Source organism: Panthera uncia, chromosome E3 (genome assembly GCF_023721935.1).
Source record: "Panthera uncia isolate 11264 chromosome E3, Puncia_PCG_1.0, whole genome shotgun sequence".
In the NCBI taxonomy this organism is placed as follows: domain Eukaryota; kingdom Metazoa; phylum Chordata; class Mammalia; order Carnivora; family Felidae; genus Panthera; species Panthera uncia.
This window is the reverse complement of record NC_064815.1, coordinates 21,899,838-21,917,056: the sequence shown is the minus strand read 5'-3', so window position 1 is coordinate 21,917,056 and position 17,219 is coordinate 21,899,838. Positions and strand designations below refer to the sequence as shown.

The window sequence follows — 17,219 nt, the reverse complement described above, 5'->3', positions numbered from 1 at the left end:
TGTGCCATCTAGCTGAGGACCAGGCCAGTGGTGACAGCAGCCATGTGGATGTGCCTCAGGGAGGGCAGTGGCATTGCCAGTCACCCCTAGTCTACCTGGAAACCACCTTCTGACCTGTAGAAAACTGCTTCCAGGGGAAAGGCAGAGTATTGCAGAGTCTTGTGCCTATTCCAGGTCTGTAGAGAGAACAAACAATTTTTTTTTTTTAAATTTTTTTTTTCAACGTTTTTTATTTATTTTTGGGACAGAGAGAGACAGAGCATGAACGGGGGAGGGGCAGAGAGAGAGGGCGACACAGAATCGGAAACAGGCTCCAGGCTCCGAGCCATCAGCCCAGAGCCTGACGCGGGGCTCGAACTCACAGACTGCGAGATCGTGACCTGGCTGAAGTCGGACGCTTAACCGACTGCGCCACCCAGGCGCCCCGAGAACAAACAATTTTTAGCATGGTTGAGAGAGGGCGATGGAAGAGAAAGAACCACGTCTTTAGAGGACACTTTTCTTGGCTGCTCTTTGCAATGAAGAGTTGTTATAGAAACACCTGTCATTTTAAAAACTTCTCATATTTAAGGCCACACTTCCAATAGGGCTATGAAATAAAGGCATGTGAAGTATCCTACAGTGCTGATGTAATTGGAGACCTGAATGAATAGAAGGTTGGGAAGTGCTAACATGTATGGGCCATTACATATGCAGTTCAGTAGTGTGCAAACATTAAAAATAGCATTTCTTGATTTCTTGATTCCTTATCCAAGTCTTTCTACTTGGTTCTTATCTGTTATTTTTGTAGTGGATTGGGATATGTGTTCAACTTTTCCTAAAAGGAGAGATGGAGAAATATTTCCTGGGATCAGCTGATAGAGCTCTGAATGTGACCATTTTAAAGGGTCATGATAGATACCAGTCTGGGTTGTGTTGTAGGTGAGGAGTGGGGGATGGTTTCTTTATCTTCTTTTGGTCTGCATCCTCCAACAACCCACTTATTAAAGGAAGTTTGTGCTGTGCAAAGTGAGCTAAGAATAATATTCCAGGCTTGGGTGAAAATTTACGTACAACAGTCTTATAATGATACCCTGGAACTTCTGCCATTCAAGAGTTTGGTGGGGTATACCCTGCCTGATGGACCTTTTTTTTGAAGATGATCTCCCTCAAAGTTAGTTTAAAAACATCAGAATCCTCCTCACTTTAACATAGAAAGGTATTTTTTTTCCTTGTGACATTTTAAAGGGATGTGGTAGATGGAAATGATGGGGAAATCATTGTACCATGAAAAAAGTGAGAGGCTTGGAGTTGTATAAACCCTAATACAAACCTTGACTGTGCCAGTAATGATTTGTGCTGTCATGAGTGAGTTACTTAAATTAAGCTCACGAGCCTCCGTTTCTTCATCTGAAAAATGGAGATATTTATTTCATACAGTTGTGGAGACTTGATGAACGACAGGATGTGCTTGGTGTATTTTTGACGTTCAATAAATTTAGCAGCCCATTTCTCCCTTTTGGGGGTAAAGCCACAGGAAGTTTTTGGTGAATAATTGAGGTCCTCGGTGCTAAGGGGAAATTTAACTCATGCTTTTTTGTACAGACATGGGATTATAGAAATAAAAGGGGGTAATTTTATTCCTTTGGCCATATGCATTAGCAGCACTTTTCTTGGCTTTTGACAACATCAAAATAAAAAAAAAAAAAGGCTTGTGCTGCCTGTGTGTGTGAGTGTGTGTGTGCGTGTGCATGTGTTATATTTCTGGCTGTTAATATAATTCATTGCTTGTCGCAGGGACTGGAACCTTTCACCCCTGAAGATTCTTGCAATTTCATGTGCTAATCCAACTGGAATTTGTATCTCACAGACCCAGAGAGTGTTGGCGTCAGAGGAGATGCTCTGGTGCAGGAGCTCAAAAGAAGAAAAAGGCAAAACTTAGAGGACTTGGGACTTGCTCAGAGTTGTGCAGCTAGTTAGTGACAAAGCTGGCGTTGCCGCAGATCGTATTTGCTCCTCATTGCTCCAGTCCTGGGGTTCTGCAAGCCTTGTTTACCAGACCAGCAGCAGCATCTGGGAACTTACAGGAAATGCTCATTTTTGCCCCCACTCCCCACTTTAATAAGCCTTCAAGGTGGTTCTGATGACCACTAAAGTTTGAGAACCACAACTCTGGTTTTTATACTATTTGGCAGGGAGATTTTCTGAGTTTCATGGACAGCACTAGGTCTTTATTTTACCTTTCAGATGTTTTCTCCTGCCACTTAGGTGTCTCCTTTTAAAACAGTTTCATCTTTGGTGATGGCTTCCTTACACTGAGGAGCGATTGCCGCAGGAACACTTCTGTGAAACTGTTGTTTGCTGCTCTTTTATTCCCTGCTGCCAAGTAGCGGTTCTGAAATTTGTCCATGGAAAGCAAGCCCTGCTTTCTGGGTCTCAACTCCTGGAGATTCTGGTTAAATGAAGTGAAGATGGGGAGTCTTTAATATTTGAAAGCTGTCCAGGTGATTTTGATGCCCAGCCATGTGTATGGAAAACTGCATTAGAGGAACAAAGGATCAGAATGCTCATTAAAGTCATTAGGTTTTCCTAAGTGGTACAGTTGACCTTTGTTGTTCTGTATTTGGGTGTTCAGTGGACAGGAGCTATCTAAAAGAGGTAATTATAGTTGCAGTGCTGACCCTCAAAGTTGAAAGTAGATTGAAATTCATTACTTAATAAGCTGTCCTCACTATTTCTAGTTTCAGTATAGGTATGGCAGGGAGAGATAAAATTACTTTTTCTTGCCTTGCAAAAAGACAAGTGTTTTTGAAAATAAACGGGGTTTAAAACATATACTGTTTTTATAAAGCACAAAAATTTTGGGTGCATTCTGGGTACATTTTAAGCACTTCCAGAAGTGGGTATCCATGGGAGAGAAGGTGGTAGCCTGTGTTTTGTCATATGCATATATTATTTCTTTGACCAATTTAAATACATTAACAAAGAAACAATCTAATATTTGTGAGTTGACAGTATGGATGTAGTACCATATTATGTTATTTTTCAGCTTATTTTAGCTTATGAGATATAAAGCAAAGTACACGTTAACAGTTTGCAAAATCCTGCTCTGATATTTGATTAGGGTGAGGTCCTGATTTGGATGAATTTGATGACACTTGAGTCAGATCCAACCAAACATTGTACTTTTTTTCTTTTTTAATGTCTTTTTTTGAGAGAGAGAGAGGGGGGGATAGAGGATCCAAAGCAGCTCTTTTCTTGGCTTTTGACAACATCAAAAGCCGACAGCAGAGAGTCTGATGCGGGGCTTGAACCCACGAACCATGAGATCACAGCCTGAGCTGAAGTGGAACGCTTAACCGACTGAGCTTAACTTACTGAGCCACCTAGGTGCCCCCAGACATTGTCCTTTTTAATACTCATTTTTAAAAACAAAGGGCACCTGGGTGACTCAGTTAAGTGTCTGAACTCGACTTGGGTCATGATCTCACGGTTGGTGGGTTCAAGCCCCGTATCATGCTGTCTGCTATAAGCACAGAGCCTGCTTTGGATCCTCTCTGTCCCCTTCTCTCTGCTCCTCCACCCCACCTCTCAGGGGTGCGTGCACTGTCTCTTTCTCTTTCAAAAACAAATAAACATACCCCCTCCCCTAAGAAATATATTAACCAAGATATTTCACTGGGCAAATTAGCATTACATGAAAAAATCTATTCTTGTAAAACTAGATTGATAGCAGAGATTAATAGGCACGATGTAATTTTTATAATATTTTGTCATACCTTAAAGAACCTGCTTTTTGATAATATTTTGTCATGCCTTAAGATCCTGCTTCATTTTAAATGAAACATTTTAAAATCATTTTTTCCCACCGGTGGAATAAAACTAACATGTTTTGACCAAAATTACCCTAATTTTGAATATTTTGAAATTAGGTATGGAAATTAGATAGTGCTAAGACTTCTTTTTTTTAAAAACCATAATTTAAGTGTGGTTTCTCTGCCAGCAGCTTCTGCATTATTGAGCAGGCTCACAAAAGAAGAGGCCTCCTTGACTCTCAAGGTTTGCTTGTTTGCATTCTACAAATAGGAAGAAACCCTTTCTGGCATTTTGCCTTATAGGCCCTAGATGAAAATGTGTTATTACCCAAGCCAACAACAATTTTAAAATTGCTGGCCCTGACATTATAACAGATCTGTGGATAGTGAAGCACAAGCATCTGTCAGATCAAGTGTGAAAGTTTGCGTTTCCGTATACTTTCTCCAATCCCAAGAGCAAGTTTAGTTTTGCCATTCCGACAGACTTGAGGCTTCTAAAAATCTGTGCTGACTGGTGTGCACTGTGGCAGCCACAGAGGGCCAGTTGGACCTTTGATCTTCTTGTCTGGGTCACCCCTCTTAGGGAAAGGTCAAGAGACTGAGAACCCCTTCCCCAGGTTGGTTTCCTTAGTTATGCCATACTTTGTCAACAGCTGCCAACAGTGTCTGAGCTGGGCTTCTTTCCCTCTAAAACAGACTCCATTTAGGGCACATAATTTTTTCAGACTGGTGTAAGGTTTTTACAGAGTAGCAACAGGGTAATTAGGCTCATTGATGTCACCATGTGAAAACCTCTTCTTTAAACATTCTGAATGTCCTTACCCACATGTCTAATTGTGGGTTTAAGAAATTTTTTTTTTAAGTTTATTTTGAGAGAGAGAGAGAGGTAGGGGAGGGGCAGAGAGAGAGAGAAGGAGAGGGAAAATCCCAAGCAGGCTCCATGTTCAGTGTGGGGTCCAACGCAGGGCTCGATCTAATGAACTGTGAGATCGTGACTTGAGCCGAAATCAGGAATGGGCCACTTAACTGATTGAGCCACCCAGGTGCCCCTAAATGTACCTTTTAGAAATGCTAACAGATAACCTGGAATTCTTAAGACTGCCTAACCATGTACAGAAGGAATGAAGACTTTCCCGAATGTCTTGTAGTTGTTTCAATTGGAGATGCATGAAGAATGACCTCCATTCTCCCTAAGGAGTCTGACCTTCTTGTCACTGCGTGTAACATTAATTTCTTAATATGTCCAGTGTGTAAAAAGGATTTTTTCCTACTGTTTTAGCTGTTGGCCTGACTTTTGCATTTTCATTGGTAAAATATGTAGGTCTGTGCTTTGAGTTGAAAGGCATAGATTAGTAAACATCCCTGAACCAGCATGGCATATGCAGTTAACAGTCACAGAAAACACTGCTCATGGTTAGTTAATATGTAAACTTTTATTTCCAACATCTAAAAATTGTTCAGAGTTATCTTTAGTTGTCTGACTTCTGAGGGGTGGTTAGGAAGGTATAGCATATATCTTTAGGCAGAAACTGACAGTGATTTTCAAACTTCATTGAACATCAGAATTACCTGGAGAGTTTATTGAAATGCAGATTGCTGGACCTCACCCCTGGTTTCTGATTCAGTGGGGGTGGGGGTGGGGGTGTGGCTGGGGGAGCAAGATTTTGCTTTACATGTTGCCAGGTAATGCCACTCCTGGTGATCAAGGAATCTACTGTGAGAATCACTGCTTTAGGATGTAGATCTCACACTCTTTTTTGCCAGGAAAAGAGAGCTGAATTGCAGAGGGGCCCTGTTCTTTCCTCCGAAGCATTGCCTCTTCTAAGCAAACATTAAAGGAAGATTTATATACCGCATCCATGTGGTCATGCACTGAGCTAGGTGCACAGGGCATAAATAAAATGGCCTCTGTCCCTGGGAACCTCACAGTTTAGAGAGGGGATTAACATAAGAAAGTCTGCAGTCCTGATCCCTAGACTTGCTGTGGTGGAGATGTTAGGGGGTGGATCAGCTCTCTAGATTTGCCAGGAGGGGTGGTCTAAGCTGTTCTTAGAGCACCTCAGTTTTATTCCTGTGGGTGTGAGTGAAAGAAACAAGAATGTTCTGCAGCAAACCATTTTGTTCACTCTCAGATGAGCTCCCTGTCTTCTTTGACTCCCTGGGCGGGCGTCCTACACTATATATTCAGGACCTCCAGGATTGTCATTGTCATTGTCATTGTCAGCTCTCCACCCCCAGCTTTTGTAGAAGGCCCCTCCTACTCTCCCTTTTCCTTTTACATTTTAAAATTACAATTTCAGACACTGTCCACTGTGGCAGCAGGATTTGTAACAAGACCAAGTTAAGTGATCTTGGTTGAACTGATTTATGAGACAGCTTCAAAAATTCATGAGGCACCAGGGGAACTTTCTGTAGCTCCCTCAGCATGCAGCATTTCCCTTCACCTCTTCACGTAGATCAGACATTTTGTGATAGTGCAGCAGTTTTGAAACGGAGACTTCTAGATCATGGCCCTGCTGATTAAGACACTAAGACACTCCTGAGGAGTCAGGGGAGGCTAGAGCTGAAGCCCTTGTTTCCCTAACTCTGGGCATTGACTTTGGGTACAGTGAAAACCTGGTAACTACAGTTGCGGATAGAACTGTCCAGAGCAGGGTTTTCTCCATTGGGTGATCTGCTGTGTCCTTCTAGTGTTATGAAGGAAGATCTTGGTCCATTAATAATAGTCCCGCAATCTTAAGTGCAGTGAAATGAAGTATGTGTGCAAGTGTATGTGTGTATATGAAAGAAAGAAATCAAGCAACACATGGGGCGCCTGGGTGGCTCAGTCGGTTAAGCGTCTGACTCTGGGTTTCGGCTCAGGTCATGATCTTGTGGGAGCCCCACATGGGGCTCTGTGCGGGCAGTGCAGAGTCTGCTTGGGATTCTCCCTGTCTCCTTCCCTTTCTTCCCCTCCCCCACTCTGGAGTCTCTCTAAAAATAAATAAATAAACTTAAAAAAAAAAATCAAGCAACACAGTTAGTTGTTCCTTCTTTCTGTGAAAGCCTTCTCTAGACAGGAACAAAGGATATGGCTAAAAGCAGTGACCGGTTACAGTGCCTTCCCCATTTTATTGATTGTTCATTTCTCGTCTCTGACCTTATTAGCTACTTATTGATCTACTAGAAAAGCAAATAATTTTCCCTTGATAGCACTTAGGTGAACTGGACTTTAATGACTTGTCTCCCAAAGGGTTTTTAAAAAAGTATTTACCTACTAAGTGGAAGTTGTCTACTACCTAATGTTATAATCTGTGAGCTTGGGGACCCTTTCTTGGGAGGATCAGTGATGTCACAGGCTGGCCTCCTCATTTTGGCTACTCCTGTTAAGACACCACACATGCTCTGTGGACTGCTGTAATGGCCTTGTAGCACACAAAGTTTTGGAGTCGACACAAGGAGCATATGTGAGATCCCACGGGAGGTGACGTATTGCTGAGTCAGTTCTTTTTTTTTTTTTTTTAACTATTTATTTATTTTAAAGTTTATTTATTTATTTTGAGAGAAAGAGAGAGTGCAAGTGAGGCAGGGGCAGAGAGGGAGGGGGACAGAGGATATGAAGCTGACAGCACAGAGCTTGATGCAGGGCTCAAACTCAGTGAACCATGAGATCATGACCTGAGCTGAAGTCAGACGCTTAACCCATGGAGTCACCCAGGCATGCTGTTGCTGAGTCCGTTCTGATCAGCACCTGCCAACATGTCAAATAACTAAAGACAGCCAGAACCACTTTGTTGTTAGTAAATTTTGTTTTGAGATTTTAATTCATGATTTTGGGCTCAGATTTGCTTACAAATAAGTTTTGAGTTCTTACTCTAAAAATGCTTAGTTCTCTCCTATCTGTGCTTGGGGAGAGAGAGGTTTTGGATTTGGGGTAGATATGTGTCATAGGGAAGCAGAGTGGCACAGATAACATAGGAGGTAAAATGGTTTTCCCAGCATTGTAGGTGTCTTTGACTATGTTAGTTTTTTATGTTTACATTTTCACGTTCCCATTTTTCTGCTTTTGATTATACTCTTGTTGGTTAAGATTAAATTTGTGTGCATCTCCTAAGATTATATGCAATGTGAGGCATGATGTTGGAAGCAATAGAAATAGAACTTGGAGAATGGTCCCTGATAATCTGTGAATAATATAATCCACGTAGAGGTAAAAGCAAAGATTGACTCTATAAATTGTGGGATTAATGGGTGTTTTTGTCCGTTTTTCTTTTTTGCTTATTTTTTGAGTAGGTAATACAGTCATATGATTCAAAGATCAAAACCATATAAAAATTTTATAGAGAGATGTCTCATTCCCATCCCTGGACCCATATGCCCTATTCTTCAGCTTCCCATAACTATTTTATTGGTTTCTTATGTATCCTCCATAATTTCTGAAAGCAAATAGAAATATACTTGAATGTGTATTACATAGCGATACCATAAACATCATTCCGCATCTTGCTTTTTTGTGATTATCAGTATATCTTGGAGATCATTCCATCTCAGTATGGAGAGAGCTACCTAATTAATTATCTTTAAAGCTGCCCAATAGTCCATTATATGGTTGTACTCTTACATATTTAATCGGTTCATATGTAATGACCTTGGGTTGTGTCTAGTTCTTTACTCTTACAAGTGATGCTGCTTTGAATAATTTTGATTATATGGCATTTCATCCATGTGTATGTATACATCTGTAGGATAAACTCCCAGGAGTGAAATTGTTAGTCAAAGTATATGTGCATTTGTCATTTTGATAGTTACTGCCCCAAATTTGTATTGGTTGTACCAATTTATATTCCTGTTTAAGAGTAGGGATTTCCCCAAGCCTTGGCAACAAGTTTTGTGGTTAAACTTTGAATTTTTGCCAATCTGATAAGAGAAAAATTGTATCTCAAAGTGGTTTCAGTTTGCATTTCTTATTAATAATGTTGAGCATCTTTTACTATATCCCAGATCTGATCGTATTTTCTCTTTGTGAACGGTCTGGTCATATTCATTGCTTGTTTTTCTGTTGGCTTTTTGTTATTTTTTGTATGCTTTAAAATAACTGGTCTATTTTGGAGTATTTTTAGACTTACAGAAAAGTTGCAAAGATTTACTGTTTCTTTTTACCCATTTTGCTGTCATTAGCTCTGTTAATTATGTTAGGTGGTGTAAAGAGGTCCAGGTCTCCTGGAATTCTGGGCTTGTCACAGGTATGTCATCCCAAAGAAGGATGCAGATCCAATTTATGACTCTTAAGCTGCCTCAGGGGATGTTCTAGTTACAGATGTGGGAGGTTCCTCCGAGCCTATGACTAGCTTACGTTGTTGGGGCATACAACGTAGAGCCTGTCCTCCGATATTCTTCTTTTACTTGCAAAACTTATTAACTACAAGGGTTATTGAAGTGAAAACCTTGCCTCGAGTTTATATTTCTTGAGATTTACTTCCAGTTATAGATGTGGTTTTCAAACGACTGAATCTTTCATAGACCAGGTTTCAAGCACATTAAATAGTTGGTGATTTCCCCCTTCTCTTCATCACATGCTAATTGGGAGAATGAATAACTGTAATTTTTCTGGAGCATCATGCTGTCATTTTGTCCCGTGAATGAGTTCTCGGAGTACAGAGCTAAAACGTGGGGGCAGAGGTGCCGGTGCCGTTCCCATGCGGAGACACGCGTGGATCTTTGTCGGCCTCCCCTGGAAGTTAGGGGCACTGGCTCTAGAATAAGACCTCCTGGCTTCAGATTCCTTCTTTGCCACTGCTAGCTGTGTCACCTTGAACACGTTACTTAACTGTTTTGTGCTTTACTCTCCCCATTTGTAAAATGGGGATCATGATAGCACCTGCCTCATTGAGGTGGTAATGAGGATTGGATGTGATAACACGTGTGAAGTGCTTAGCATAGGCCTGGAGCCTGATGAGTTGCCAATAAATAAATAGTGGCTCAACAGTAGTGGAGAGCAGTGGTTTCAGAGACCATCGTTGTGTGGAACTTGACTTCGTTTACCTTGTGGGGAATGTAGCCTGCAAACACGGATGTCATACATGCAGCCAGTATTTGAGTACCTGGCAGTGCGAGACGATAATTAACATTTCTGTCATGTCTTGCAGTTTGGGAATTTTACAAATGTCATTTACCTCAGTGAAATCTCACAAAGTAGCTCTGAGATATGATTATCCTCAGTTTATAGTTGAGGAAATGGAGGGTCAAATGCCTTATCTGATGAGCTCATCATCACAGACCTCCTTGCTGGTGGAGTTGGGATTTGACTCCAGGCCTCCTGACATTGACTCTCCAGATGCTCTCTAAGAAGAGAGTGTCAACAAAGGAAGAATCTGGAATGGTTCCCAGGTGTCCCTGGGTTTAGGTCATACTCTTCTAGGGCAGCAGAGCTAGAAGGAAGCCTGAGGTTGGCCCACCTCTTTGTGTGACTAATGAAGGCACTGCTGTGCTCGCAAGGGACTCGGGGACGCGCATGGTGCTGGCAGGCAGCTTTATGGAGAGGGCAGGGTTCTCCTTGGCTGTTCCTGGGTGGTCTTTGGGGGCTGATTAATTGCTGGCATAGAGGGGGTTTATTATGGGAAAAGTAGATAAATTCAGAGAGGGTGTAACTTGAGAAGCATGCGGTTTTCCTGGGATATTTTCCTAAGAGCACAAATAAAAGGGCTGTAGTTTAATATTCAGATGTGGTTCCAGTTGTGCAAGCGCAAAGAGAAAGAGGCAAAGGCAGGGAGACAAGGAAGGAAAGTGAGTGACTTGAAAAAGAGTTAGTGAGAGACCTTTGTGGGCACATCGATAGTGTCTCCAGGGCAGGCGTTTGAACTCCGGGGAACTTGGTATATAAGGGAGAACGTCTTTAGCAGTTCTAGGACCTGAAGCAGACTGGGTGGCCTTGGGGTGTGTCACCTTTTCTCCTGGGAGTGGACGGAGGGGCGCAGAAGCTACCCCACGGTATTCCTCTCAGAATTGCACTTGGGGTGACTGCTGCTTCAGGTGGGAGGTTATTCTAGGCAGCCGGAGTGGGCCGGCAACATCAGTCTCCTTGAGGTCTTGTTAGAAATGAAGATTTGGGAACCCTACCCCAGAACTGCTGAGTTGTAATCTCCAGGGGGTGGTATTCAAGAATGTGTATTTTAGCGAGATCCTTAGGTCATTTGTCTGCATGTTAATTTACAGAAGCATTGCTCGAGTCTAGAGGCTTTCCATCTCCTCCTTAGGGTTCTATGCTGCCGGGATTAACCTGCTGTTCACGAAATAGGTACTGAATTCTTGTTTTGTAGGCACAATACAAAGGTGGACTCTAGTGTGGATCATACCTCTCCGGGAGCATACAGTCTAGATGAAGAGACAGGATTGTTTACAAATAATTAGTGTAAAGATAGTGTGAAAGGCCAGGAGCCTGGGACCGTGTGGAGGATAAATGTGTTTCTGTGGGGGTGTGCAGGGGCAAGAGGTGTGCATTACATCAGTGTACAACTTCTGTGTAATTCTAATCTGTGGTCTGTCGCTTCTTTGCAAGCCTGACCGGTGGCCTGACTTGGGCCAGCGAATGGCCATAGTGGTGTATTATTGCCTGTAGCCTGTCTGAAACCTGTTCAGCATGCCGCCATCACTTGACTGTCTGCTTTATTGACTCGATAAATACTTTAAAGATTGCCAGGGTAATGAAGATGACTCCTGGAAGGACATCCCCACCATCTGCTTCTGGGTCTTCTCTCACCTGTATTGCCTCTTCTCAAAAACCTGCATGCCCACACTCTGTAAAAGAAAAAAAATTAATTTGTCACTGAATTTCCATGCCTCAGCCTGGGAGAAATGTAAATGTTGTACTGGCCTTTAGTACTCTGCCTTCAAGCCTAGATTTAGAGCTGATCATTATACTTTTAGAGTAGGTTAGGTATGAAAATAGCAGCAGGTTGAAGAGTCAGAGGAAACTGTTTGCTCTCATCTGCTGGTTTGGTCAGGGTGGAAGTACGAATATTAATACAGTCCGCTTAAACAATAAAATAACTCCCAAGGAAGAAGAACTATAAACTTTAGTAAATATCAGAGATGTTAAATGCTAAAAATAAAGGCTCTTTGCAGTTGTTTGGCTCTTTAAAGAGAGTGTTTATTGGTCAGGAGGGCTGGTGTGTTTGGCCATGTTTTGCTAGCTTTTTTTCTTTTCTTTTTTTCCTTGGTATGCATGTGTGTAAGTGCATCAGAATATAAATTAGTTAATTAAGTAGGACAGTGTTTCTAGAGTGTGAAATAGTAACCTGGCTAGCCAACTTAATTAAATCCTTTGTCATTTTCCTTTTGAAACAAGTTTCATCTTGGGAGGTCACTGTGTCCTGGCTGTTGTACTTCTGAAATGTACCTTTTGACTCTATCCTCTCCTTTGTCTCCTTTTTCTCCTGTCCGGCAACTTGCACTGACTTGTCAGCTGACTTCATTCTCTCTCCCCCAGCTGTCCACTGTGCCACGACCACTAGAGACTTCTATCAGAAATCCCAAACTCTGTGTGTTCCAGCTAAAGTCTAAGGAAACCTCCAGAGGCTTCCTGTTGTCTGTAGGACGTACTGTTTTTCCCAACTCCGTAGTGTGCCATAGAAGACTCTTTATAGTCTGCCTCCAAAATACTGTTTCAGCCTCATTTTTAGGCTTACTCATCCCTGGGTCCATCCAGCCCACAGACCTATCTGCTATTTCCAGCACAAACAAAATATCACCAATAGTAGCCTTACATTGGCCATTCTTAGGCGCCATTCTAAGTGTTTGGCGAGCATTGTCTGATGCCATTATTAAATTCAACACCAGAGACTTTTGTCATTTGTTCAAGGTCATGCACCTTGTGTTAGAGCTTGACTATTTTGATAGTCTCGCTTCTGGTCCCCGCATTTATGTTTCTGTGCCTTTTGCTTATATGTTTTCTATGCCTAAAATGTCTTCCTCTTCTGTCTTCTTAGACTTGGAAACTTAGGTGTTAGGCATTCCTAACAAGGTGCTTCCACAGATCTTGGTGTCTGTCTCAGTTGAGCCTGATAACATCCTTAGCAGTAGTACCATCTAGTACTACTAGGAGGAGCTGGTCCCAAATCTTAATTTTTTTTTTTTTTTTCCCATTTCCCCTGCAAATAGTAGGTGCCTAATAGAATGAATGCATGGATGGATCATCAGTGTCTGACTCCTTTTGTGATTTGAGTAGAGTGTCCTTGGCCAAGTTTAAGGCTTCAGAAATTGCTGTGTGGAAAGAATGCATGTTATTTTAGCCATATCAGATTGTAGCCAGGGATAGTCCAACAAGCAAGGATCAAACGCCAACAAAGTTGTTGGTGTTTTTATTTGGGTCCAAGTGGAATATCAGAAGAATTTGGAATGGGCCTACTTATGGCAAGTTACTTATTTCTTCAGAGTTGATTGTCTGATTTGTGGCTGTATTAGTTTGCTAGTGCTGCCATAACAAAGTACCAGAGACTGGGTGGCTTAAACCTAATAAATTCATTATCTCACATTCTGGAGGCTAGAAGTCCCAGACCAAGATATTGGTGGGGTTGTTTTCTCCGGAGGCCGATCACCTTGGCTTGCAGATGGCTGCCTTCTTGCTTGCTGTGTCCTCGCTTGGTCTTTTACTGTGTGTGCAGTGCACGTTGTGTCCAAGTGTCCTCTTCTTAAAAGGACACTAGTTACAGATGACCTTTGGAAATTGCATGTATAAGTTTAACTCCCTCCAAAACTTAACTACTCATAGCATACTGTTGACTGGAAGCCTTACTGATAACAACAACCAATTGACATGTATTTTGTATGTTATATGTATTATATACTGTATAATTACAATAAAGTAAGCTAGAGCAAATAGTTATTAAGAAAGTCATAAGGAAAACACATTTTTGGTACTATATTTAAGTGGACCTTCACAGTTCAAACCTGTGTTGTTTAAGGGTCACCTGTAGTATTAAGGCCCAATCTAAAAAACTCATTTTAATTACCTTTTTAAAAGACCATATCTCCAAATATGGTCATGTTTGGAAGTACTAAGAGTTAGGACTGCAACATAGAAATTTTGGGGGAACGTATTTTAGTCCCTGGCAGTGTATTATGGAAGTTCCTCTACTTAACCCCTCCCCTTTCTGCCTTTTCCTTTTGTTTTCTTCCTTCTGGCAGTTTTGTTTTACCAGAGGGCTGTTGGGAGGAGAAGCAAAGATAGAAGAAAAATACATTTATTTTGGGTGAATTTCGGGAAATAGCTGGTGGGGGGGAATGGCTGAATCCATTGGTGAAAATGAGATTTTGATATTGCCTCTAGATGTGTATTGTCCTGGCACATTCTGTTCTGGTTTCCCAGGCAGATGAAAGCTGGCTGTGTGTTGGAAGGCTGGGGAAGTGTCTATTCTTATATTAAGTGGAAAGGGAAATTGATAATCCAGCTTTTTCATTTGCCTGGAAAAGTGAGAACTCTATCCTTATCTGAATTTCAGCCCTTCTTCCTAGAAGTAGCTCAGGGACTTGGTGAGCACACTGAGGGTAGGGGGCAGCCCTCTCCCGTGGCTGACAGCCTGTGTGGCACAGAAGCAGAAGCTGAGAAAACATGTGTCACCTTGAATTACTGAATTTGTGCGTCTCAGCTACGTTGTTGTTCCCCAGACCTTTTGTGAGGGGTTTTTCTTTATCCTTGTTTGTTAATTCCTACCCTTGTCTCCAGTTCTCAATTGTGGCTTATGTCTTTTCTTCCCTTTCTCTTTGTGATTATCAAGTAATTTATTAAATGGAGACAAGCTTAACTAGACATTAAATAATTGCAGGTGTGCAGCTGAATTGAGCTGCTGTCCTTTAACTAGGAACTCACAGCTGTTTGTGTTGTATTGTGTGATGAGATTACACTTTACCTCATTTGGTTACATGATCTCTTGCATATTGTAAAGTGCAAGAATGTTGAAGCTTCTGCTTTAAGCAGTACACAAAGGCTGGTATGTTCTCAGGAAACCAACATAAAAGGTACTGGGAGGTCAGGTCTGGAGTCTTTGCGATATTTTTTTCCTGGAATGTTTTTCATTTCCTTTGCCTTTTTCTTGATAGGGAGCACCTGATTTGCTCCTTGACTGTCAAATATGATCAGTTATCACATCTTAAAACTGTTTTAAAAAAACAAACAAAAAACTGTTTTTTATATTGTTAAAACAGGGTTTTTCGGTTTCCTTCAAAGGAAGAGAGAGATCAGCAGTATGTTGGACAGATTAGTTCCTTCTGTGCTTTTATTAGACCTCATCTGCATACTTCTTTTATACAAATTTGCCTCATCAGTAAGAAGTGTAACTTTTACAAATGTAAGATTTAGTCATGGGTTAGGTTGTAGTGCCATCAGTTTGCTTTCTTTGTCTGGTTTCATAATTTATAATAGTTGCTAGAAGTGGACACTACTTTCACAGTATCTAGCTCAACACAGAATTTAGAGTAAGCTATTAATAAAGGATTGCTTGAGTAAACTAAGCAGTAAGCCTAATGGTTTTAATAACCAATATACATGGATCTACTCTTAGGACATACAGGTATAAGAAATGTCATGCTGCCACTTGACTGCTTTGTGACCTTGGGCATCCTACTTAAATATCTTAATCTTTGGTTTCTTCATCTAGGTGGTTGTGAGGATTAAAGATATTTGCATTAGATATGTGCATGCACACACATTTGCATGCATGCAATGTGCCTGGCACTATTCTGGATACTGGCTACGTTTGTGAACAAAGCAGACCAAGTTCCTGCCCTGGTGGAATTAAATTCTAGATCTAGTTTTTTTAATTTAATTTATTTTTATCTTAGAGAAGGAAGGAGAGAGAGAGAGAGAGAGTGTGTGAGTGGAGGAGAGGGGGGGGGGGGGGGAGGGAGAGAGAGAGGGAGAGACTATGAATCCCAAGCAGGCTCCACAGACAATATGGAGCCCGGCGTGGGGCTCAATTCCATGACCCTGGAGTCATGACCTGAGTTGAAGTCAAAAGAGTCCCACGTTCAACTGACTGAGCCATCCAAGTGCCCCATATACTTTAGACTGTCTACCAGGGAGAATCCACTTGGTGGGAGAACATGATAGCTACCATTTGTGAAAAAAAATTTTTTAACTGAAATATGTAGCTAATAATGGTTTCTTTATTTGGTACATTTAAACACTGTTTCAATCTAGTACACGTCTGGCATATAGAGGGAGCCTTAAAGCCCTTCCCATACTTTTTCATATCATCTACAGCTGTCTGTATTTATGGGTTTGTCTATTAAAAAAAATTGTTTAGAGTCTCTATCTAGGCTAGGGATTGTTGGTCATGGGATGCTGACTTCTCTGGGTGTTTGCTTTTAGGCTGTCTCTCAGGTTCCAGAAGGGGACTCCAAGAATGAGTTCTGAGTGACATGTTTGATCCTTTGAATCTTTTCATGGAAGTGCAGTTTGTTCAAGTAAAGTCTGGATGGCTCAGAGACTACACTGTGATGTTTAGTTTACCTAACCCTGTCTGATACACTCTTTGCTAGTGTCTACAGAAACACAAGCAGAGAAATATCCCAGGGTTTCAGACTGATTAGCTCTCTTAAACTCTTACTCTTAATGGGTGACTGAAAGAAAAAATATTTTTGAGATTTTTCTCTTTTTACCGATGACTAATAGAAACAAAAAGACACTGGCCATCTTTCAGAAGCATTGTAAATGTATTCTGATTGTGGGCTTCTGGAGTTCAGACGTGGGAGGGTGTTAGTGACCAGATGTCAGTTCCTTGGGGACAGGGGTGGTGGTTGTCAGTGAATCTAGAACTGTATCTTGAGAGGAATGGGCAGTGGCTTCTGTAGGGACACAGAGATGTCCGACACCTGTCATGCACTATGCTGAATGCTGGGTCTATAGTATTTGGAGTATTTGAACCAGGGCTAGCCCATAATGTATCTGTGTTGTTATGAGAGATCTATCAGGTTGAGAGCTGTGAACCCATCATATGGTTGCAGTTTGCATCCTTCCTGTGTTTCCTCTTAGGGAATAAATAATATATGATAATGAAAAAAAGCATGTTTTTGTGGCTTTTTTTAATTGAATTTTGATTTAGGACCCTTTATGTTGTGGGTGTTTTTGAAGGTTGTGGAATTTGGTTGCTTATTGAGAATGCTTTGAGAAAATTGGATCTCTGACCTACAACCAGTCCCACATTGAATTCCTTCCACTTACTGCTACAAAGAAATACACATTTTTGTTGAAGCTGAGGGAGGGGTGTTACCTGCTTGTTTATCAGAGCCTCCAAAAGTAGCTCAGACATCCCTGATGCCTCAGCTGATGTCCTTGCTCCCTGGTTGGGTGTTTGTGTCTGAAGTACTTGCTTCCTTGGCTGTGGGTTAGGTCACAGAGCCCATTGCTATGGAGATTATTGCAAAGGAGCAGACTTAGCAGGATTGCACAAG

At 41.5% G+C, this 17,219-nt stretch overlaps 1 protein-coding gene and 1 long non-coding RNA gene across 3 annotated transcripts in view; one reads left to right on the top strand and one right to left on the bottom strand.

Annotated features, from left to right (window-relative positions):
* AUTS2 (activator of transcription and developmental regulator AUTS2) overlaps positions 1–17,219 on the top strand; it is a 1,037,388-nt gene that overhangs the window by 87,717 nt on the left and 932,452 nt on the right. The gene's annotated exons all lie outside the window — the stretch shown is intronic.
* Positions 11,419–17,199, bottom strand: LOC125928490 (uncharacterized). Its single transcript, XR_007459677.1, has 2 exons — positions 17,039–17,199; positions 11,419–11,567 (listed from the first exon to the last, which is right to left on the bottom strand). It is a non-coding gene; the product is annotated as an uncharacterized LOC125928490 (long non-coding RNA).